This window comes from Anolis carolinensis, chromosome 1, assembly GCF_035594765.1.
Source record: "Anolis carolinensis isolate JA03-04 chromosome 1, rAnoCar3.1.pri, whole genome shotgun sequence".
Classification (NCBI taxonomy): Eukaryota; Metazoa; Chordata; class Lepidosauria; order Squamata; family Dactyloidae; genus Anolis; species Anolis carolinensis.
Genome location: NC_085841.1, coordinates 121,376,783 through 121,402,186, shown reverse-complemented (window position 1 = coordinate 121,402,186; position 25,404 = coordinate 121,376,783). Strand labels below are relative to the sequence as shown.

The window sequence follows — 25,404 nt, the reverse complement described above, 5'->3', positions numbered from 1 at the left end:
TTTAAAAAATGAAAACAGGGAGAAAGAAGCAGAATTCCTTTTCTGAGGGGATAGCTGAAGAAATACAGCAGAAACATGCTTGCAAAGATGTTTTAACTTCAAATGATATTGGTGCATACCATTCTCATATGGTTTTGCTAGACTTTTGAGTGGTATAAATCTTCCTACAGCCTAGATATGTTGCATCATTTGACCTGATGCAAAGATATATTGCATCCTATAACCTGATAGGTGATCCAGGGTGGTGCAGAAAGCTTTGAGAACAATCTTCATATCAGAATGATACTTTTCAGTGCACTGAGAACACTCACAAAATACACCATCTTTAATGTAGAGGAACATGTATCTTGTGAACTATTTTTCAATTTCCTTGCTTTCAGGTAGTTCTTCCCCTGCCAAATAACATTTAATTATTAATTTAAAAAATAATCTCAGGGCAACCCAAACCTACTGCAATCTTTTCCCACTGTAAAACAGTTTTTGCTGAACCAGATCAGTAATCCTACATGAGATGTATTGGTTGGCTGCAAATCAAGAGTTCCCGATCTAATACTACTGAATTGGGAAACTCACTGGGTAACCTGGACCAGTCATTCTCCTGCTTTGCATCTTTTTTCTCTAAGTTTAAAGTTGGAGGTAAGAGAGTAATGTATGCCATCTCATTGGAGGAATATGGGAGACAAATAACAAGATGCTGCTGAGGCTGTATTACCTGCTATCCGTATATATTTTACTATTGAGTTGGGAACACACCAGATTTAAGGCTTCAACACATGAGGCAGGCAAAACTAATGTGCATCCTGTTATGGTTGAGCCTCATGGCTCTACTACTGGGAGACGTGGGCGTAAGACTCCTCGAGAGTCAGATACTCTCGAGGAACGAGAAAAGAAGCGGCTGCGAGATATCTTTGCAGAACCATCTGACGAGGATTCTTTTGAGGGGTTTACTGAGAGAATGGAGGAAGAGATGGTTAGCTCGGAAGAGGATGACATGGAATGGACTCGTGTAAGAGAGGATTTGGGTGCCACTGGCAATGATAGTATGGAAGGCGATTGGGGACCTTCAGGATTAGACCCGTGGACAAGCTGGAGGGATGGGACGGGATCCACAGCTGGGGATGCAGTGGGGCGTAGTCAAAGGTGTTCCAGTTCTGATGAGGAAAGTGATGAGGAAACGCCCAGGCTAAGGAGAACAGCTGATAGCGATGAGGACTTGTATCTGGCATAAAATGGGGTTTGGGAGCAATAGCAAATTGCGTTGGGCAAGGTAATCTGGACGAACGCTTGGGATCTGTGTGGGAAGTTTTCCTGAAGACGGGTGTGATTTGTTTGCTGACTACGTAAGTTATCCTGGATATTGGGCTCAGACGGCGGGAGGAATTGTGTGGGGTTTTGTTGTGCAACCTCTGCTTAATCTTAATAGCTTTGACCTTCCGTCGTCTTCTTGACGGACGCCATCTGCTTATTCTGGACTTACGGACTGACTCACTACGGCCTCGGATTCTCCTACCTGTGTCTATCGTTGGAACTGGTGAACTACAAACATCTGCATCGGCCTTACGACCTTCGGAACGGATTGGGACTTCGCTGACTGCTTCTGCCCTCGTCTGCTGTGTTTGTATCGGGAATTTGTCTGCTGTGTGGAGGAGTAACCTCTAAGTTACTCAAACATAGCTCTTGGCAGCAGAGAAGCATCTGCTGCCAATTAGTTGCATTCCTTTGAACTTTTTGTTCACCAGCTTCTGTTTGTTTATTCCCAGGCTGAAGCAAGCTGTTTTGATTTAACCCGGATTAAACTCCGGTTTAATCCGGTTTATCTTTTGAACGTTTTTCTTGTCTCTTTTTACTTTTAAGGCCAGTGTTTGCCTAGCCCTTGTCTTTTACGGGTATTTTTGGTTCTGTAACTCCAATAAACTTTGTTATCTTTTATCTTGTGGCGTTCTGTCTTTGACACATCCCATGAAAGTGGGTGCCCTCTTACTGGTTTGTTTCCCCTTACCCTGCAATTCTGCTGTCCTTAGGTACTGAGGAGTAAAACCCATCAATAGCTCTACATCCTGCTATGTTGCTGCTACCTACTAAAGGGCAATGGGTCTCTTCCACTCCTCACTATCCAAAGCTGGCAGTTTTTCTTTCCTTTTAGATATTACATTGTTTTTTTGATGTTTTAATGCCAAAACTGTGCAACTGTGTTAAAATAAAAATATCAATAAAATAATACAGAAACTGCAGTAATACAGAAAGGCAGTGTTACAGGGCTGTGTAAATGTATGACTGTAGGACCAGATTGTTGAGTCAGTACAATTGCACTAATGAAGAGAGGAGCCACATCCAATGTACTCAAGCAGTACCTGTATCTAATGCAACCATAGCGAAATAGCAGATTGGATTAGACAGAGGATAAAGTCCTCTGTCTAATTCTCCCAAAATAGACAGATTCATTATGCTTTAGAGTAGCCACAAACATATCTCCATTAAATCCCTGAAAGCCAAAATTCACATAATGTTTTTACCAGAAATATTGTAAAATTTCCAGAAAGTAATACATATTTTCTTTATAATTCTGCTTTTATGACAACAAGTCAAGCTGCTTTGAATTTTTTAAAAGAAAATATTAAATCCAAACAAAGGCACACAACTAAAAACTGTATCAAATGATTCAAGAACACTGTCTGGCTTGTGTTTTATTAAGAATCAAGCAACCCGATTTGCAAGCAAATGCATGCTAATACCCAGAAAGCATTTTCAGTACAGAACAGTTGTGTGATTATGATATACTCATAGCTTTCAGGCATTTTACTATGGAGAAATGCTTTCCACCCAGGAGAGCTGAGTTACATAAAGGCCCCCCTTTAACCAGGCAGCTATGAAGCTGTCACCTCCCCTCGGGAGCTATCCAGCATGTGTTCTTAAGAAAAGGAGGCCAGCAGAACTACATTTTCAAGTGTGTACTTAATTATACTGATTATTTCCATCCAAAAGATACTCTTGTGCTGTTACATCATACTGCAGTTTCATGTCATCGTCAATCATTTCAAGTGTGTTAAAACTGTATAACCACTTAATAAAAGATAATAATTTATGATTCCCACTCACACACTTATAACTAAGAGCCTCTGATGGCGCAGTGGGTTAAACCCTTGTGCCAGCAGGACTGATGACTTGAAGTTTGGGTTTCTGACCTGAAGGTTGCTGGTTTGAATCCAGCCCGGGGAGAGTGAGGATGAGCTCCCTCTATCAGCTCCAGCTCTATGTGGGAAAACGAGAGAAGTCTCCCACAAGGATGGTAAAAACATCAAAACATCTGGGCGTCTCCTGGGCAACGTCCTTGCAGACGGCCAAATTTCTCACACCAGAAGCAACTTGCAGTTTCTCAAGTCGCTCCTGAAACAAAAACAAAAAAACCCTAATAATTAAACAAGTCACTCATACCAACTAGATGCTTGTACAAGAGCATGCACTTTCCCACTGCTCCACACACTAGCTAAGATATATAGTGGCCTCATAACCCTCATTCGAATTTCAATGCTGCCCTACTCTGAAAAAAGTGGAGAAGGTGGAGGGTTAACAATGTCATCACAGATGAGATTATTCCTTATATTAGTATACTGTTGTAAGAGAAAACACCAATATCCAAATCAAGTTCTAGGGATGCTTTAGAAAGGAGAAGAGGGTACATCTAGCAGCACCGCACTTTGGTCATGAATGAGCATCTCTATGTGCAACCAACTGAAAGAAATATATGACGGTCAGTCATCATTCAGAGAAGGATGAGTGTTGTTCATTCTCATGTGCATTTAGGTGTGCATCCTATATATACTCATGATTTCTGAACCAAGAGAACTCTATGCACGAGAAATCCTGTTTATATTCATCCATCTCCTTAGCACTTGCACAACATGAACTTCTTTAACTCCTCAATGGCTTCTCAGATAGATGGCTCCTAATGACACCAAATGAAAGGTTCTTCCTCTCTGTAATTAATTTGTGTGTGTGTGTGTGTGTGTGTGTGTGTGTGTGTGCGAGAGAGAGAGAGAGCATTGTGCAAGTGTGTAAAGAAAAAGGTGAAGCAGTAGAATACATAGGGAGATAGGAACTACAACACAAAGACTCCATTGGTAAACATTTATGCATGAAGCAAGATGATCGTCCATTGGGAAAGATCGTGTACAAGCATCCTTGATCCTTTCACAAAACCCTGCCTAATATCTTAGACTCAGAGTCATTTCCCAGTTTTATGAACTCCTCAAAGTTTCTAAGTATAGCTGGCTCTTTAAATCCACAGATTCCACTATCCATGGCTTGAATATATATATATTTTTAATTCGGAAAAGCAAACCTTGATTTTACCATTTCATATAATAGACATCATTTTACAATGTCATTGCATATAATGGGACTTGAGCATCCACAGGTTTTGGTGTTGGAGGTGGGTGCATCCTAGAATGATATACACATAGGTTTCAGGCATGCTGAACCATCGTTCTAGTACCTAAATTCAAACATATGAAAACAAAAGAAAAGGTCAAGTCTGATTCTAACATTTACGGTTCCAAAATGTGATAAAAGACAATGGGGATAGGGCCATTGATTTTTTTTTCCTGTATTGGTTCTGAAGAAGGAAGGGGAGGAGGAGGAAGAGGAAAAAGTTTTAAATAAAACCTTTTCTACTATGCTGATTTTCTAACATAAAGAAAGTTTCTATACAGCCCTAACACAGTGTTTACAAGTCCAGCAAATTTGCTTAGCCTTTCTAAATAAACTGTTTAGAATTCAGATCTGGAATTATTAGAAATTGATACACTTCTATAAATTGATAGACTTTGGAAAAAACGTAAAACTTGGTCGTGGGACCAAGCATCGGAGCAGCAGATGCAGTGGTAACAGTAAAAATGATTTTATGACTGATAACGGACACACCTGGATTATGACTCGAATTGTGCTTTTAAATGGATGTTATTAATTAATGTTTAATTTCTTTTTAATTGTAATTTGTTTATAAATGTTATGTTTTTTGGCATCTAATGATTGCTGGTTGTGAGGCCACCTGAGTCGCCCCCCCCCCCCCCCCAGCGGTGAAAAGGATGGGATACAAATGTCTGAAATAAATAAATAAATAAATAAAATGAACCATAATTATGTATTGGATACATTTACTATGATTTAATATGCTTAGTTTTGTAGAAATATAATAACATCAACCTCTAAAATTCATAAGTTTCTTTAAAATGAAACATATTTACATGCTATATATATTTACTGAAGGTCAAAATACCCTAAAGGTGTCAGATCCGGCCTGATCTTAAATGCTAAGCAGCATGGGCTCTGCGCATGCCTGGGTAAGAGGAAGCAGCTCTGTTCCTGACTCTCCGGAGATACAAATGAAATAAAGTCCAGAGCCAGAGATAAGTATTAATTTAGCAGTCAGTTAATGGATAATTATTCGTGGGAGACCCCTGCAGCCAACAAACTTTCTCTACAGTAAAATAATGGGGGGGAAAGAGACTTTATTAAGTAAGATAAGCAAGAATCAAACCGGGAAGACGGCCAAAAATGGCATCCAAACGGGAACTACAAAATATTCAACAAATGATTACAGAGCTGTCGGAAACCTTGAATCCAAAAGTTGGCATGCTGCTGAAACAAATGAAGACCATACAACAAGATAATAAATTAATTTTAAAAAAACTTAAACAGACTGAGAAAAGAACGCAGCAAAACCAGAACGAAATTGCAGCTTTAAGATATAAAGTGGCTGAGCTATCAGATAGACAAAGAAGAAAAAACTTGAGACTGTCCGGTTTCCCAGAAGAAATTTCTGCAGAGAATTTACAAGTGGAAATAATATTATGGCTTCAAGGTTTAAACATGGAAATAGTGCAAACTCAAATTGAAAGAGTTCACAGAACCTTTCACCATGCAAAAAGGGGAGGCGTAAGAGATATCATAATGGCCTTCACCACAGAAAGTAAACGAGATGAAGTGTTTAAACTCCTTAAAGCAAACAGAGACTTAACATATAAAGGGAAAAAAATAATTCCAAAACACGACCTGTCTCCGGAATCTCTGAAGATAAAAGCTCTTTTAAAAACGTATGCAGACAGACTGACTGCTCACGGGATAAAGTTTTCCTGGATGTTACCAATGGCTATTCTGGTTTACAAAGACAAGGAAAAATATACTGCAAGAACACCAGAACAAGCTCACTCAATGCTGGATAAATTGGGCCTTCCACTGACATCAGAAACAAAAGACTCTACAGAGAAAAAAGGAGAAGAAAGTGAGTCAGAGGAAGGTGACGAAGATGAAGATTAGTGGATTAACAAGACCATTAAAATGAACAAGGACTACAACATCATAATAAGTAGGGACTCTACCTTAGAATCTCTGTGGAAGATGGATGCAGGATTGAATGGACATTATGTTTAAGCTTATGTACAACAAAACTAATATGTATGGCGGGTAGAGGGTTGAAAGCAGGCATATAATGGGCAAAAACAGTGAAGTAACTGTATGGCCTGGAATAGTAATAACAAAGAACGAATAGGAGAGGGAACAGGGGGCGCAGTGCCGCAAGAAATCTCAAATGAAAGGAAAGATTCATTTCCTTAAAATAACATTTGAGAAGGGGGGAGGGGTAACCACAGTAATAAGGGAAGGGAACATTGCAGATGAGGAGCCACAAATATACATAGATAATGGGTGACAAGTTAAAAATGTGTTTTTTAAATACAAACGGGTTGGCCTCAGATCTCAAGCGGTCAAGAATAATACAACTAGCAAAGAAATCGTATTGCAATGTGCTTTGTTTACAGGAAACCCACAAACATCAGAAAGATAACAAACAATTAATAAATATTCCAGGTTGGAGCGTGATAGCTGAAGCGAGAGGTACGAATAAAGCTAGAGGGGTAGCGATTATAATGAAAAACTCATTGAAACTGGAAATATTAGAAACAATAATAGATAAGGAAGGGAGGTACATAGTACTAATATGCAAAATAAATGGCAAGAAATATACAATAGGAAATGGCCCAAATAAAGGACAAAAGAAATATTTTAGAAAGTGGTTTAGGAAAGTACAGGAAATTTATCAAGGGGAGCTAATAATTGGAGGGGATTTTAATATGGACCTTAGAAAAAACAAAGACCTTGTAAAAAAATGGAAAATGGAGGACATATTTGAAGCAAATCTCATAAAACAAAAAGCCAACATACTTCTCACAAAGTCATAAATCTTTTTCGTGGATAGATTATATATTAATAAAAGAGTAAATGAAGGCTTAACAAAATATTTCAAAACAGAAAGAGGTGTAAAACAAGGTTGTCCTCTGTCTCCGCTCCTATTTGCATTAGCAATGGAACCTCTAGCAGATAGAATAAGAAACAACGGCAGGATAAAGGGATATCAAATTAGGAACGAAGAGGTGAAGATAAATCTTTATGCGGATGATATTTTACTAATAATGGAAAACCCAGCAGAAGCTATTCATGAAATACAAATAATATTAAAAGATTTTGAAAGGTATTCAGGATTGAAAGTGAATATGAGCAAATCAGAAATGATGATATACAATATGGGGAAAAAGGAGCAGAAGGAGCTGCAGACAAAAATGGGAGACATAAAAATAATAAGAAATAAAATAAAATATTTAGGTATAACCATTACAAAAGAAATAACTAAGTTAAAAGCAGCCAATTATGGGGCAATATGGAAAAAAATCCAGGAAAAATTAAAAGCCTAGGGAGATAAACAATTAAGTATTCCACGAAAAATATTAGCACTAAAAATGTGCATAATACCCAAATTACTTTACCTGTTCCAAACCCTATCAATAAAAATAGACTATAGACAAATAAAAGAATGGGATAATACCTTGAGAGAATGGATATATGGAAAAAAGAGAAACAGAATAATGAAAAAGATTCAATATACCCCAAGAAGATTACTTGGATGGGGATTTCCAAACCTACAAAACTATTATGAGGCCTTTCAACTAAGATCTTTACTAGAAATAAGTTTAAAGGGAGAAGATAAATGGATAAAAGTAGAGAACGAAATAAATGAAGGGCGGGGAAAATATGGGCTATATACTAGAGATATTAAAGAAATAAAAGAAAAACTAACAGGTCCAAGAAAGATTGAGTTTGAATGTTGGCAAAAATGGCAAAAACTATGGGCAAATAAAATTTCTGGAAAGACCCCAATTAAGAGCATGGGACTCCCTGAAAGGTTGGTAAATACCTTAGAAGAAGAAGGATTAAGGAGGGTAAAAGATATGTGGAAACAAGATGGAGGGATAATTAACTGGCTAGACCTTTTGGAAAAAGGGGGGAAAGAATATTGGTTAAAATTAAGAGGGATCTGGGAAAAAGTAAAAAAAGAGGGTGCACAGCCCACTGAAGAACTGAAGGTAGATAAATTGCTAAATGCAAGAGAAAAAACAAGTAAAGGAACAGTGGCAAAAATATACAATTTAATGGTAGAAGATAAGGAATTTATGATCCGAGCAATACGTAACAAATGGAATGGGGTTAAAATATTAAGCACACAAGAAGTAGACGAAATAATTAGGAACATAAATAAAATAAAAACAGAAAAATATAATGAATTAGAAAAAAAGATGGTATTAAGATGGTATAGAACTCCTGAACAACTGTCTTATATGATAAAAGGGAAGAATTCAAAGTGCTGGCATTGTAATAAAGAAAAGGGCACTTATTCACATATGTGGTGGGAGTGTTCTGAATTAAAAAATTTTTGGCTAATGATACAAGGGAAAATCCAGGACTTATTACAGATAACAATACAAATTAATAATGATTTGTTACTTTGGGGAGTGCTGGATCATCCAAGTATAAAAACTGAGTGCCAAGAGTTATTGAAAGTAACAATAAGAGCAGCACATGCTGTGATTGCTAGAGGATGGAGAGACAAATCGAAATGGACGTTAAATAATTGGAATGATTATTTGTATGATCAAGTGTTGTTAGATATTACAGGAATTATGACTAACCAAGTAACAAGAATGAATAAACAAAAGGACATTACAAACAGATGGAAAGACTACTTCAACTGGGTGAAAAATGGAGGAGCCAACGATTACATTAAAGAAAAAATACAAAGACTTTACCTGTGGCTGGATCTGCAAGATTAATATAAACATACTGTGGTTGAGGAGGGAGGGTGTGGGTGGTAGGGAGGGAAAAAATATTGGAAAAAAGGGAAGTAGTGTTGTTATGAATTATGAATGTAAAACCCAATAAAAATGTTTTAAAAAAATGCTAAGCAGCATCAGCCGGGTTAGAAATTGGATGAGAGAGCACAACGAATACCAAGTGCTATATTTCAGAGGAAGGAACTGGAAAAACCAACTCCTCATATTTTTTGCCTTAAAAAATCCTAGAAAATGTATGGGATCACCACAAGTCAAGAAGCAAATTGAAGGCATACATATTTACTGGCCCAGCAAAACTCTAGATCAGGTATCACCTGAGCTATTCATATACTCAGTGACCTCAGGCAATTCTCAGTCTGTATCCCTGATTGATCTGTAAATAGTGTTACTTGCCTAACTTAAATGACTGTCATAATGATTATTTTTAAGATGAATGTTTTAAAAGCACTTTGACTCAAAATGTACCACTACAATAGTTTGCATTGTAATAATGTAAAAATAAAAAAAGCTTGAAAAATCTAATGCATGGTATTTATTCCACATCTGCCCAGCATACCATTCAGTGTTTGTCATTGTTTTCTGAGATCTGCTTTAAGGTTTTTAGTATCCCACCTCACTCCCATCATGGGATCCAAAGTAGCAAATATGTGGGGATTCCCCATGTTGCCTCCCATTCAATCACTAAGTTAAACTGAGAGTTACTTAGCAGTAGCAATACAACTGATGTATAAAACTAAATATTTTGGGAGTGAGCAATTTTACCTGCTAAAACAAAAATGTCAAACAATTACAAACATTAATACTCTATCGGAAAGATGTTTTGAAAAGCCATTCAAACACCAATTTAACCAAAACATCACTTTTTAAAAAAAATCAGAGCTGCCAAATTGCCTTGTTTAACGTAATGGAATGTTTTTAAAACTCTGCTAGATTTCTTACACAAGTTTAATCTTAATAATGTATGATATAATATTCACAATGTGGTATCCTAAGACAGACAAACAATTTAACTTTGTATGTTCATGGGAAATAATTATCAATATGGAGTGATACAAAAGGGTATCAATTAGGTTTGAGAAAAATAATTTTTTTGTGAAGCAGAAGACTTAAAACTTGAGATGGATTTCTTGCCAGCTGAGGTTATCTCTTTCCTGAAAGAAATACATCAAAAGTCTTCTACACAGTGAAATAAAAAGTGGACTATAGAGTAATACCAAAGATAGTTTAAGCTTTACACCACCTTTCCATTCATCAATCAAAACAGACACTATTCCATATAAATTACCTTTAAAAAGTGGTTATCCTTGACGTGATACTTCAACAACCAGCAACTATACACAGATCTGAACTATTCGCTTTTTTTAAAAAAGCTGTAGTTTGCCCCTTTAGCTGAGCACATGCCTCTCCTTCACCCTGTTAAGCGCAGCAGCTCCCAAATGAGCCTGCCTGCCAAGCAAATCTCTTAACACAGGCACTCACTGGGGTGAAAGGCATGCACAGCAAGAACAATGAACATCTCAGGATCCCCTTTAAAAAATAAGGCTAAATGTTGCAAAGAGCAGAGCAGTGGCTTCCTTACCTTCTTCCAATTAGGAGCACTTCCCGCTCTCCCTTCCCTTCCCTGCCCAGCTTTGCAGGAGTTTTGCTAGTCTGCAGGGCCTGTTTGGCCCCTGCTCTACAGGGAATTAGCCATCACATTCCAGCCATGTCATCAGAACAATGAAAGGTGAATGTTGTGCAAAACAGCTTGGGACCACTCTCTGATGATGTCATCCCTCCCTTATATGGCTCATTATTGTGCAGATTTCACTTTGGGCAGCGAAGGGGGGAGAGGTGGAGCCTCACAACTTCAGACAGCAAGGGAAAATGTTGACCAGAGAGAAGCTTAGCCAAAAAGAGAGGGAGAGAAGGAGGTGAAACAGAAATGCATTTGGTAACCCTCCCCCCCCCACCTCTTTTCTCCACTTCCAAACTGATTGAGCTTCAGCCAGATCTAGTCGGCATGTGTTTGACCAGCAATCGCTGTCCTTTCCGAAGTTGAAATCACACAGCGTGCAAGGAAACTTCCCTTAAGCGAAAGGAAATTCATCCTTAATGCTGTGAAAAGAGAACAACACTCAAAAATGGGAATTTCAGACAAGAAACAATCAGGGCCAGCTAATCATCTCCCAACAAAGGATTCCCCATGGCAGTAAGCAGCCAGATCTTGAAGCTACAAGGCCATTCAATGCTAATCAAGGTAGCCAATTGCAAGATTCACACTTGCCTCAAACAGTCAAGAGTTCTTTTTTCCACTCTAAACATCCCAGAGATATATAAACTCTACTTGCTTAGTTTCCAACAGACTTCACAACCTCTGAGGATGACTGCCATAGATGCAGGCAAAACGTCAGGAGAGAATGCTTCTGAAACATGGCCATACAGCCTGGAAAACTCATAGCAACCCAAAAGAGAGATGAACGTCATACTTATCCTGTCTACATGGTTTAAAGTAAACGTCTACCACTTTAAAAAGTACAAAAAATGGTTTTAAAAGTATATATTTTGTTCATCTTTAGAGATGCCAGGTTGAAATGGACATTATTATCAACATTTGCCGATCCAGAATCTGTTTCTCCTTTTATAGCTTGATAGGTTCTGAATGAACAAGGTGGGCCAAAAGTCACAAAGGGGTTTCATTATTTATTTTTCGTTTTCATTTACAATACTATAGTCTCATATGCACTATATATAGAAAATAAATTCAGATGATGTATGAAAAATCAAATCTTGTAAATGGCATCCAATACCATAGGATCATATACAGTATATGACCTTTGGCCCACCCTGTATAATTTTAATTTTGCAATAGCCATCCAGTTTGCAGGGGTTTGTTTTTTAAAGGAACAGCTATGATGTAGCATTTAGCCACAGAGAATTCCTTGAGAAAAAAGTCAAACAAATGTCCAACTTGCATGAGATCAATCATATTAGCATTTACCCTTGAATGAAATTCAAGCACCAGGAGGTTTTTTTTAATCATGTCAGAAGCAACTTGAGAACATACTGCAAGTCGCCTCTGGTGTGAGAGAATTGGCTGTCTACAGAGATGTTGCCCAGGGGATGCCCGGATGTGTTACCATCCTGCTGGGAGGCTTCTCTCATGTCCCCGCAAGCTAGAGCTGACAGATAGGAGCTCACCTCATCTTCAGAATTTGAATTGGCAACCTTCAGGTCAGCAATCCAGCCAGCACAAGGGTTTAACTCACTGCGACTGCAACTCTCAGTATCAAGAGTGATGACATAAGAGCCACATTTTGGCTACGATTCTCCAAAAGGTGACTGGAACCTGGTATAGACTGACACAACCAGTGAATATATGCCCAGATCAGAATACATTTAGAGGAATTGCGAGTTATGCTCTGGGTCTTTATCCTTGAATCACAAAACGTTTTCTGGCAATAGGTTTTCTCTTCATCACATGCATATCAAATACACATTAATAGTTGCAAGAAATTCAGTAGCTTGAAGCCTTCCACTGCACTCTGTCACCTCCATCTCCTGTCTTGGCTAAAGAGAAGATCTAAGGTTAAGCTCTGATCTAAAATCAGCTTTGCCTTGGCCTCTCCCTTGCCTTTCATGTCAAAGCAGGCACCGATATAACAGCAGCAAAGGTAAAATCCACAGACTGCCTGAGATTTCTTGGCTACATTCCTTAAAAGTCTGCAAACAAAAGGCAGAGAGACATCTGTTGAAGAACAAACATTCGTTTCTAAGGATTTGACTTCTACTCACCGCAATGAAAATGCAAGTCACACAAACAGCAAATCACCACCGAAGGACCAATTAAAGTCTTAATGACCTTCATGTATGGTTGGTGACGTTTTTCATCTTTCAGCAAAAACTTGTCACACTTCCACCTGTCTGGTGCTTAATAGATGCCGCTGAGTTCCTCGAACCCATTCTCAGCACAGGTTTCAATCTGCTTGTGTTATTTTTTTCTCCCCAACACAAACTAAAGAAGAAACGGGGCTGTTTTTAATATAAATATATTGCATTAGTCATGTTCTGCCTCTTGGGAATGTAGTCAATAAAAAGAAATACAACATATCCTTGAAAAAGAATGCAGGATTTTTTTTTTTGGGGGGGGGGGGGGGGCAACAGATTCCTTGCTGTACTGATTCCAGGCTATACATTTTATATTACTTACATCATATTCCCTAAAAACCCTTCACTTAGTAAACTTAAGCTGAACAACTGGCCTCCGTCATCAGCTATTGCTCTCATTTGAAATAGGTCATTCCAGGCAGATGTTATAAAACATTATATCATTCTCCAAGGGACCTTTTTTCCCTTCTTTGAATTGATGACTGAGACTGTTCTCCACCAGCCCGCAGCCTTTAAATCCCACCATGTGAATTTGTGCTCACATGCGTTCATTATCTTTTATGGAGTATGATTTGTGAAATAAAGCTAGTAATGTTGAATATTTTTTGTAAGTGGTTTTTGGGATGGAGGTGGGGCGGCAGGGAGGAAGAGAAAGGGAAGGAATTCAGACTTTGAACAAAACTTTGGGCCAGATGTTCTGGAAGGAAAGCCTTTGAGGTTTGAGTCCCTCTCACTCTATCATCAAGGCAAAGTTACTTGCTTGAATTTGTCAGAATCTGTGATTTGCTTGAAGGGTACAATGCATTCTCAAATAAATAAGAAAACATGGCTAGAGGTTTCGCCAAACAGAAAAAAAAACAGGTCACACTGAACAGAGTGAAAATTTTTGTTGTTGTTGTTGTTGTTGTTGTTGTTGTTGTATGCCTTGGAGTCAACCTGGATTTATGATTACATTGCCCTAGTGTGTGATTTATTCAGAGCAGGTTTGCCATTAGCTTCCTCTGAGACTGAGAGAGTGTGATATATCCAAGGCCACTCAATGGGTTTGAATGGCTAAGCGGTGATTTGGACCCTGGTTTTCAACAGCCATAATTCAACACTCAAACCATTGACCATGCTGGCATTTTTAGTGAGGACACTTCAGGGTGAACACATTTGCATTGTTAGCAACAGACTATGAGCCACAGATGAACGTGACATCTCCTTAGCTAAAATTATGATCGTCCCACCCAAAAGCAGGAGAAGTTTAATTCTTTGGATGCAACTCCCAGAATCCCATGATGTGCAGCCATGCTGCCTGTGGGATTTGGGGAGTTGTACTGCAAAAAACAAAACAAACAAACAACAACAACAACAACAACAACAAACAAAAAACGCCCCTCTTCATAGGGTACATCTACACTGCAGAATTAGTGCATTTTGACACCACTTTAATTGCCATGGCTCAACACTATGGAACCAGGGGGGTTAAGTTTTACAAGGTCTTTAGCCTTCTCTGCCAAACCATAACTTCCAGGATTGCATAGCGTAGAGCAGTGGTTCCCAACCTTTTGACCTCGAAGTGTTTTGTACTTCAGCTCCCATAGTTTCTAAGAGCTGGTAAGCTGGCTGGGATTTCTGGGAGTTGAAGTCCAAAACACCTGGCGGCCCAAAGGTAGGCAACCACTGGTGTAGAGCAATGGCAATTAAAGTAGTGTCAAAAATGCTTTAATTTTACAGTGTGGGTGCACTCCTAGTCCCAATTCTACTCAAAGCATGGCTTTAATGCAAGTTGTATAACATTTCTAGTGCTAGGGCAGTAGCCTGAAGTACCCAATAAACACAATTTTAGTACTTACACCCTTTCACCACTACAAACTCGCGTGCATCATGAAAATGACGCTACAGTAAACTATGGCCCTGGGATTGTGTATCCAGCATGCCAATACCATTTTTGTGACTGTGCATACTCTTCTTTATCTGGCAAAAAAAGAAAATACCTTTTCTTCAAAGATGGCAAATAAATCTTCTAAAAAATTGGAGGCACAACCTTCACTGTTTAACATTCTTTAAAAAGGTTTCTAGCCTCCTTTGGATCTGAGGCTTTTGTTTTTGGCATTTTGGAGGTAGTCCCCGTGGTCTGGAATGTGGACTGAATGCCCTGAGGGCAGGCACCAAATGCAGTCTGATCTAGGAAGCTCAACAGGCTCAGCCCGATTAGTATTTCAAAAAGAAACCTCCAGGGAATATTTGATCTATTCAAAATGCAAACCTACTTTTGAAAAATCTTCCAAAGTCTTTTTGATAGGATGGCCATATGTCAGTATCAGTTTGTGGCCACTAGACTGTAGTTGCCGGTCACTGTAATAGACAGACTTACACAGAAATCACCTTGGTATTTTCAAGCTGCTTATACAATATTTATTCCTTTTTTTTCATTTTTGGCCAGTTCATCCACTAAGTTCTTAATGTCCTTTTGAAATACAATATTGTTGGAACCTCTGTTGAGACCTCTGAAAACCACCACATTAATACACAAGTTACACCAAAAAAATCCATTATTATTTATAACCCACAGAAAGCCAAAATAGAAGATATGAATTTTCAACATAATCTGATTGGCTCCATAACCTAGCATCCCACCTGTCATTTGATTTTGATGTGGTCCTTGTACAGCTTCTGTTGAGGTTGTTCAGCATCATATATCTGTCTTTTCTGTCAAATTCTCCCTACATGTCTGTTTCTTATCATCACAAATGAAAAGAAACAAAAAGAAGACTGAAATAGCCAAACAAATGGGACACACACCATTCTTCACAAGAGTTTAAAAAATACATCCTCAGATTTGCAGGTTAGACAGCTGGGGGAAGATCTACAGATCTGATTAATTGCTTGTGGAAACAATATTTCAGGCATTCAACATAATGTACAAAATGCATCTCAAGATCCTTTGCAACCTGTACCAAATACTGGAGTACACTTCTCAGACTGCAAAGTTCAGCCATTTGGGGGCAGCAAAATACCTCGGGCTGACCCTGACTGTAAAGGGCCCAAGGACATACTTGTTCAGAACACCACACAAACATCTTTTAGGTCATCAGACCTAAGGTGGTGACAGGTCATTACTCCATCTCCAATTTCTGTGACATGGCCTTCCTAGCAATTAGAGTCAGGAAGGGCTATGTCTAAACCACACAGTCAGGGAGGACTGTGTGCTTTAGACTTCAACTCCCAGAACGTCTAGCCAGTATAACCAATGGTAAATTATGGGTAGATAATGATTGCAGATTTATATTCATGACAACATGAAGGCAAACTTTTGGATATGGTTCTTACTGCACAGCACCATACACATCCTGTTGCCAGTCTGCCACCTCTTCGCAATAATCCAGCCCTCTGCTACTGGCAGGAAAACCTGTCAACAGCCACATGTCACACCATGATCCTGTCATCTGCTTTGTGTGATGGGGCCATTCCGTTTCTGTGTCAGGATGTTAGCACTGAAGTGATGTCAGAGGATATAATTGTCCTCCTCTCCTCTCCAACTCTTCCCTTTGCTACTCCCAAGGCTATAATCCTTGATTTAAAGTTTTATTTTTAATTTTTAAAATATCTTTAGTCATAACCGTGACATTTTTTAAAACTACAGCAGGGCAGAGTTATGAGGTAAAGCAGAAGTATGGCTGCAGGACCATGGATTGGCAAATCAGTACAGTTGTGCAAATGCAGAGAGGTACAATAGTGAGGGTGCTCATCCTGCTATGTTGCTACTATCAGTGGTTGCATGATTGCCATGGAATAGCAACCAGGGCAGGCCACTCCTGTATCTCCACCCTTGGCACACCATTGTACTATCCTTGCATGGTGAAATATGAATATATATATATATAATAACAGAACTAACTTTATTTATATTCTGTCCTCCCTTTCTGTGGGGACTCAGGGCGGTTTACAGCAAGCAACGGCAAACCTACAATGCTGTAAGGTACTAACAGAACTGAAACAACCAGCCCACCCACCCATTTTGAGGACCCTGTTTTAGACCACAATTGAGTAAGGCTGAGCGAGTATTGTAGGTTAGCCCCTCAGGGGACATTGGAGGGCCACACTTCCCACTTAAAAATATAAAGAATTGTTTTGCCCACATAACACTCTCTGTTTGGTGCCATTTCTGGCATATTTTTACCTTGGCCATCTTAGGTCATGAAAACGTTTTTTTAAGGTCATGGAAAGATGTTAGAGCCCTGGGGATTATTAGAATAACAAAACCATAGGCCACACTTTGCCCCTCCTATACAGGAAGCTGGCTATAATCCATCCAGCCCAGTAGTCTCCAGGGAACAGCTCTCCAGGGTTTCAGCCAGAAGATTTTCAAATCATCTATCATTTGCTTAGAAGATGCCAGGGATTGGACCTGGAATTTTTTCTATGTAATGCTTGTGCTGCCACTGAACAATGCTGAATTAAATGGATTCTGGGTATTATAGTCCAAATAAGCAGCATTTCCAAGCTTTGAACAATGGTTCTTCCACTAAAATGTTCTAAAGTTGTGTCCTAAAATTCTATTTTCTCTGCCTAGTTATCATATATTACCAGTTATGTCATGTCTTTTATCTTTCCAAATGCTTAATAAATACAGATATTTTGAAGCCACTTTTAACTGTATTAATTTTTGTAACTCATTACCTTATATGTTAATTGGGTGAAAGAAAAAGAAAACAAGAAGGTGTTGTTTTAATTGCCAGTATTCTCTAGATTCATGAGACCATTCAGAAAACCTTTAAATGAAATAAGTAGTTGTTTCTTTCAATTTCAGTCTCATTTTAATCATTTTGCCTGAAACATTTTACAAAAAAATTCAGTATATTGATGACACCCCCGAGAAAATAAAGGCTGTATATTTGCCAGAATGTTATACTAGTTGTCAGAAATGGCAGCTCTTGCCTATTTTCATCACTGATATTATGAGAAGATGAGCAATAACCATAATGCCATGGATTTCCACAGTATCCCACTGTGCTACCTTCCCCATTTCCACCATTTCTGGATCACAGTTTGGAATAAAAAAAGCAGTGAACAAAGTTCTTTATCAGAGAGAGACAATAAGGCTTCCACAAACATTCAAAGCAAGGGAATTTTTGTTGCTTTTGTTGCTGTGTACAGGTTGTTGTATGCAATAACATCCAGAGCTTCAAGTATTGTTACAAAGGTATTACTGTTAAAATGAGAGTGCCCATTAGTGTTGTGCTTTTGTATGGAATTGCTGTTCATTTTGTGTAGTTTCATTCGTGTCATCTGATTTTCATATTTGTTCCCGCTAACAAAAATGGGGCGCCTATACAAACAGGATTTTCATCTGGCTTACGAAAAAACCAAAAATTTTCAGACCATTGGCTGCAATGGGAGGGTTTCCTAGGCTCCCCCCCTCCCCCGGCTCGATTTTTGGGCTAGAGGGATGAAAATCACCACACACAGAGGGCATTTCGAGCCCTTTTAGCCCATCAACTTTTAAAACGCTTGGGTATTCCCCAGAGTACTACTGTTATTAATGATAATATTATTATTTATACCCATTGGCACACATCAGCTGTCATGGGAAAGCACTCCTCTCTCAGACTCAGCTTAGGGTCCCAGAGTAACTATCATTATTAATCTCAATATTAACACCCATTGGTACACATCAGATGTCACGGGGAAGCAGAGCTCTCTCAGACTCAGCTTAGGGTCCCAGAATAACTATTGTTAGTAATATTAATATAATTATTAACACCCATTGGTACACATCAGCTGTAATGGAAAAGCAGCCCTCTGTCAGTATCTGCTTATTGTTACGGGTACAAAATGAAAGGAAAATGAAAGCAAGCACGATGACTGTGCGGCTTTCATTTTCGTGTCACCTCTCATTTCCTACAAAAATATTGTCATTTGTTTTGTGTAGACAAATGGACAAAACGGAATGATAGCATGAAGAAAACGAAGGATAAATTTTCGCGCACATCTCTAGTGCCCATATTGAGTCCAGCTTAGTGAATTTAGACTTGCTTTTCTGGAAGGGTAGCTCCTTGCTGGACCAGATTATAACTATGTATGCAGCAATTCTCTTCTGAAACTGCATTGATGACACTGGGGGGCCATAGGCACATAAAGGGCTATGGGATATTTCACAGAATAGTGACTTTAGTCCTACATGTATTTCTAAGAAATGAGACTGTCTATCTCACACTAACACTCCATTCCCCTAATTTTTTTATTTCTCAAGGAGCCTGTAAGACATAATACTTTGAGTGTTGGACTACATCTCAGGGCTCAAATCTCCACCTGAACATAAAACACATTGGTTAACCTTGAGCAAATCTCTCAGCTTTAGAGGAAGGCAATGATGCTGCACACATAGTGCAATATGTTGGCTTTCATGTTAAATGGAGTGATGAAGCCAATCTACATTTTAGTCCAATTTCAAAGAAGCTATCCAAAACGTTGTATCTACTAAATTTTAGGCTAAAACCCAAAGCAGATCCATTGATCTGGAAGACAGCAGCCACCATAGATTACAAATATATACATACACAAACTCGACTATTTTAAACAGCATTTTGTGAGGCAATGGCATGAAGGTCAACAGCTCAAAAGATCTCGGTTTTTTGTTGTTGAAAAGAAATGTAAATCAACTGAGTGAATTCAGGCAAACCTAAGTAAGCGTGTTTAGGTAACCACTGTCTAATGAGCACCAAAATAGCAATGTAGTCTTCATAAAATCTCTATTGACTTTGTTTTTTTTGTTCCTCCTGTGTAAACCCTCTCCCCACAAGCTGCCATGCAAGCACACGCATTAAGGCCTGCAACTTTGAAATGGAAGGAGGAAGGCCTCGGCCACCTCCAAATACAGGCCTTCCCAGACATTTCCTCCCTCTTTATCTGCATCTCATGTATATGAAATAAAGTGGAGCAAAATGAAACTGTTTCGGGAAGAAAGACTCAGGCACTAGCTTCTCATGGGAAATGGGGAGAGAAGGAAAACTAAATAACAAAAGCACCAAGTGGCGGAGGGGTGTGGGGAGGGAGCGTTGTTTGAAATCAGCGAACATCAGGGCTCCCGTTCCTGTTTCATGAGGGCTGTGCTCTCTTTATTAGTTGCAGATCGGTTTCCTTTGCAGGTGATGCGGTCCCAACATTACATCACCAGAAGAGCTGCCAAGGAACATCTTAGTGCCAGGATGACTGAAGCACAGAGGAATGTATTATCACACAGGCTACTGAGAAACTCGCCAATCTTTTCTTTGCTGGGGGTGCTGTGATGGAGAGATGAGGGCAGAACATGTCACTGGAAGAGGGAAATAAAGTTTTGGTAGATGAAAAATGTGGTGGGGGGGGAATCTAACACAATTCCTCGCAAACACATATAATTGTAGACATGTCTCTTCTCTGCGGAGGTTTAGGAGCATTAACAAAGCCCAGATCTAGTAGGCTAATGCTTGAACAGGATAACATGACTCCCCCCCCCCCCCCCCCCCCCGGCGATTCTGTACTGGAACAAATTAATCAGTGTTTCTCTGTATTTGGGACCTGGCTGTTTCAGCTGAAGGATAGAGCTTCTGGGACTATGAGCTAAGAACGCTCCAACATGAAATCATTATCTGTGGTTTTTAACCTATAAATGGAAATCTCACACCAGAGCTGGAAGTATAAAGTGTAATCCAGATTGAAATGATTCTGGAAATTTTTATGTATGAAAATACTGTATAAGGAAGGCACTCTCCCTAATTTTTGTTTTTTATCGTCTCTACCAAATCCATCAAAGAGATGTATCTGCAGGGCCCTGATGACTGTGGATTCCATGTCTGTGCAGCAAGGAATCTATGTTGAGTTTTAGTCAATGAAAAACAGTTAAGTACCCCTTTAAAGTCTAGGCTAAAGTCTGGAATAAATTCACCATCCCCTTCATATGAAAAAAAATCTTTAATTATCCATCAAACCGTGGGACAAATGCTGCTGTAGGTGTTTTTTTTTAATCATGTCAGAAGCGACTTGAGAACATACTGCAAGTCGCTTCTGGTGTGAGAGAATTGGCCGTCTACAGAGACGTTGCCCAGGGGATGCCAGGATGTGTTAGCTGGGAGGTTTTTCTCATGTTCCCACAAGCTAGATCTGATAGACGGGAGCTCACCCCATCTTGTGGATTGGCAACCTAATGTAGTAATGTCCCTTATTTGCCATTGTGTACGTACCAATCTCTCTTTGGAATGCTGACTTTCCTTTGAACAATGAAATCTGTTTTGTGAACAGTTGGATGCAATAGGATACTAGTTTTATTTCTGGAAACCAGTTTTGCAATGAAGCACCAAACAAGCAATATAGGAATCTCTTATCACCACACACCACAGTATGATGAAGGGGGATAGATGGACAAGATTAAAGTGCTATCCATTGGATTTTGTTGTCTTCGTGTTACACAAGAATATTTTGTACCAGTGAACCCAAACAAGAAGCCATGATATTTATTGAGCACTTACTGACCTAAAAGGCAAGTCTTAGGACTGAGTATACATTCTTCCCCTGGTCAGCCTACAGAGATGAGTGCAGAGACTTTCTCTTTTCATTTTGATTAACTTTGTATACTACTAGCTGTGCCCGGCCATGCATTGCTGCAGCTTATGGGAATCATTTGTTGGCCAGGTGGAATAGCAGTGAATAGCCTTGCAGCCTCAAAGTCTGGCTGTTTTCTTCTTTTGGGAATCTTTGTTTGGTGAGCTGGAATGCAATGGAATAGGCTTGCTGCTTGGAAGGCTAGGTACTTGCGTTCTACGGGAATGGTTTTTTGGGCTGCTAGAATTGCAATGAAAAGCCTCACTACTTCAAAGCCTGGCTGATTACTACCTAGGGAAATCTTTGGTTGGTCAAATTCAATAGTACAGAGTAGTATCACTGCTTCAAAGCCTGGCCGCTTTCTACCAAGGTTAATCCTTTGTTGGTCTAGTTGAATTGCACTGAATAGCCTTGCAGCTTCAATGCCTGTCTGTGTTATACCTAGGGAAATCTTTGTTTGGTGAGCTGGAGTAGCATCCTCAATCAAAGAGCCACTTTGAAGCCTGGCTACTTCCTTTGTAGGGGAATAACTGTTTAGCCAGCTTGAATTGCACTGAATAGTCTTGCTGCTTGCAAGCCTGGCCGTTTTCTACCTTGTGGAATCCTTGGTTGCCCAGGTTGAATGGCAATTAATAGTCTCGGTGCGGCAAGTATGAATGCTGCAATTAGTCACCTTGATTAGCATTTAATTGCCTTGCAGCTTCAAAGCCTGGATACTTCCTGCCTGGGGAAATCCTTTGTTGGGAGGTGTTAGCTGGCCCTGGTTTTTTCCTGTCTGGAATTTCCCTGTTTTCAGAGAGTTGTTCTGTATTTACTGTCCTGATTTTAGAGATTATATTGTTCTGTATTATTATACCACAGTAATTATTATATATCATATTTATAATCTTCTATTATCTGCTTAGAACTGGATTATATGAGGCCCCTTCTACACAGCTGTATAAAATCCACACTGAACTGGGTTATATGGCAGTGTGGACTCAAGATAATCCAGTTCAAAGCAGATACTGTGGATTATGTGCTTTGGCATTCTGGATTATATAGCTGTGTGGGAGGGCCTTGAGTCTACACTGCCATATAATCCAGTTCAAATCTGATAATCTGTATTTTATAGGCAGTGTGGATGAGGCCTAAGTGCACTCTGCCTGTGCCCTGGGCGCCATTTTGGCTGAGGCAATTGCTAGGATATGAAGTGGGCGGGGCCTAAAGGGGGCGGGGCCTACCATTCTGAGCCGTTTGTAAAGGGGGAAAACAGCTCTTTCTCATCCTCTAATTTGGACTTTATTTTTCTAGTTTTTTTTTTGTTTGAAAGACATATTTTGGATGACTATGTCTTTTGTGGCCAAATTTGGTGTGATTTGGTTCAGTGGTTTTGTTGTTTACTCCATAGTAAAACGGCACATAACATTTTTATATATATAGACTAGCTGTGCCCAACCACACGTTGCTGTGGCGTTGTCTGGTGGTGTTGGTGAGAACTTGTTGAGGTAGTGGTGGTATTGAATGTCTGTTGTATGGTTGTCTTTATGTTTAGTATGCATTTGGTTGTTTGTGTACTGTGAAAGTGGTGAGGGTAGAGGGGGTCTATGTCCCTGTGTAGTATTGTATAGTATTTATATGTTGTCCATATGTTGTGAATGCTTGGATTGTGTCCTGCTGCATAGTAGAAAGGGTTGGGCTGGATGGCCCTTAGGGGTCTCTCCAAACTCTTGGATTCTATGCTTCTATTATTATTATTATTATTATTATTATTATTATTATCATCATCATCATCATCATCTTCTTCTTCTTCTTCTTCTTCATCATCATTATTATGTAGAGGCTGGATGGCCATCTGTCAGGAGTGCTTGGATTGTGTCCACCTGCATGGTAGAAGGAAGTTGAGCTGGATGATCCTTAGGGGTCACTCCAAACCTTAGGATTGTATGATGATGTTATTATTATTATTATTATTATTAGTAGTAGTAGTAGTAGTAGTATTGAGAGGCTGGGTGGTCATCTGTTGGGAGTGCTTGGATTGTGTCCTGCATGGCAGAATTGGGTTGGACTGGATGGCCTTTAGGTGTCTCCTAACTGTCTGATGCTATGATTCGATGTGTATTATTATTGTGCAGATATTGGATGGCCATCTGTCAGGAGTGGTTGGATTGTGTTCTCCTGCATGATATAAGGAAGTTGAACTGGATGTTCCTTAGAGGTATCTGCTAACCTTAGGGTTGTATGATATTCTTATTCTTATTCTTATTGAGAGGCTGGCTGGCCATCTGTTGGGAGTGCTTGGATTGTATCGTCCAATGGCAGAGTTGGGTTGGACTGGATGGCCTTTAGGGGTCTCTCCTAACTGTCTGATTCTATGATTCGATTTGTATTATTAATGTGCAGATCTTGGATGGCCATCTGTCTGGAGTGCTTGGTTTGTGTTGTCCTGCATGGTAGAAGGAAGTTGAACTGGATGATCCTTACGGGTGTCTCCTAACCTTATGATTCTATGATGTTCTTCTTTTCTTCTTCTTCTTCTTCTTATTGTTATTACAGTAGAGTCTCATTTATCCAAAATAAACGGGCCAGCAGAATGTTGGATAAATGAATATGTTGGATAATAAGGAGAGATTAAGAAAAAGCCTATTAAACATCAAATTAGGTTATGATTTTACAAATTAAGCACCAAAACATCATGCTAGACAACAAATTTGACAGAAAAAGTAGTTCAATACGCAGTAATGTTATGTAATAATTACTGTATTTACGAATTTAGCACTAAAATATCACGATGTTTTGAAATCATTGACTACAAAAATGTGAGACTCTACTGTATTATTAATGAGAGGCTGGGTGGCCATCTGTTGGGCATGCTTGGATTGTGTCCTCCATGGCAGAATTGGGTTGGACTGGATTACCACAGTAATTATTTCATATTACAGTAGAATCTCACTTATCCAACATTTGCTTATCCAGTGTTCTGGATTATCCAACGCAGTCTGCCTTTTAGTAGTCAATGTTTTTGTAGTCAATGTTTTAAATTCATTGTGATATTTTGGTGCTAAATTTGTAAATACAGCAATTACAACATAGCATTACTGAGCATTGAACTACTTTTTCTGTCAAATTTGTTGTATAACATGATGTTTGGTGCTTAATTTGTATAATCATTACCTAATTTGATGTTTAATCGGCTTTTCCTGAATCCCTTCTTATTATCCAACATATTCACTTATCCAACATTCTGCCGGTCTGTTTATGTTGGATAAGTGAGACTCTACTGTGTATTTCTAATCTTATATTATCTTCTTAGAACTGGATTATATGAGGCCCCTTCTACACAGCTGTATAAAATGCACACTGAAGTGAATTATCTGGCAGTGTGGACTCAAGATAATCCAGTTCAAAGCAGATAATATAAGATTATAAATGGGTAATATAGCTGTGTGGAAGGGCCTTGAGTCTACACTGCCATATAATCCAGTGAAAATCAGATAATCTGTATCTTATAGGCAGTGTGGAAGAGGCCTGAGGCCTAACTGTGCCTGTCCCCTGGGCTGAGTAGGTTGCTAGGAGACCAAGTGGGCAGAGTTTAGCCTTGTAACTGGCAGCAATTGGATAAAAAACAATTATTCCTTTCCCTCTAATTAGGACTTTATTTTTCTTTTCTTTTTGTTGTATGAACGTAGAGGCATGGATGAGGGGTTGTGTTGCCAAGTTTAGTGTTTCTGGGATGTGTAGTTTTGTTGTCTTGTCCTAGGCCAAATTTTTTTTATCCTTTTATATATATAGATGTAACCGGGACTATGGTTTGTTG

General features: G+C 39.1%; 1 protein-coding gene across 6 annotated transcripts in view; it reads right to left on the bottom strand.

Annotated features, from left to right (window-relative positions):
• filip1 (filamin A interacting protein 1) overlaps positions 1 to 25,404 on the bottom strand; it is a 153,811-nt gene that overhangs the window by 18,163 nt on the left and 110,244 nt on the right. Inside the window, exon 1 of one of the 6 annotated variants that reach the window (XM_008122116.3) lies at positions 10,759 to 11,026. The exons of the other annotated variants lie outside the window; for them this stretch is intronic. The gene's annotated coding sequence lies outside the window, so the exon portion shown is untranslated. Of the gene's footprint in view, positions 1 to 10,758; positions 11,027 to 25,404 lie in introns of those variants that run through there. 6 annotated transcript variants of the gene reach the window in all.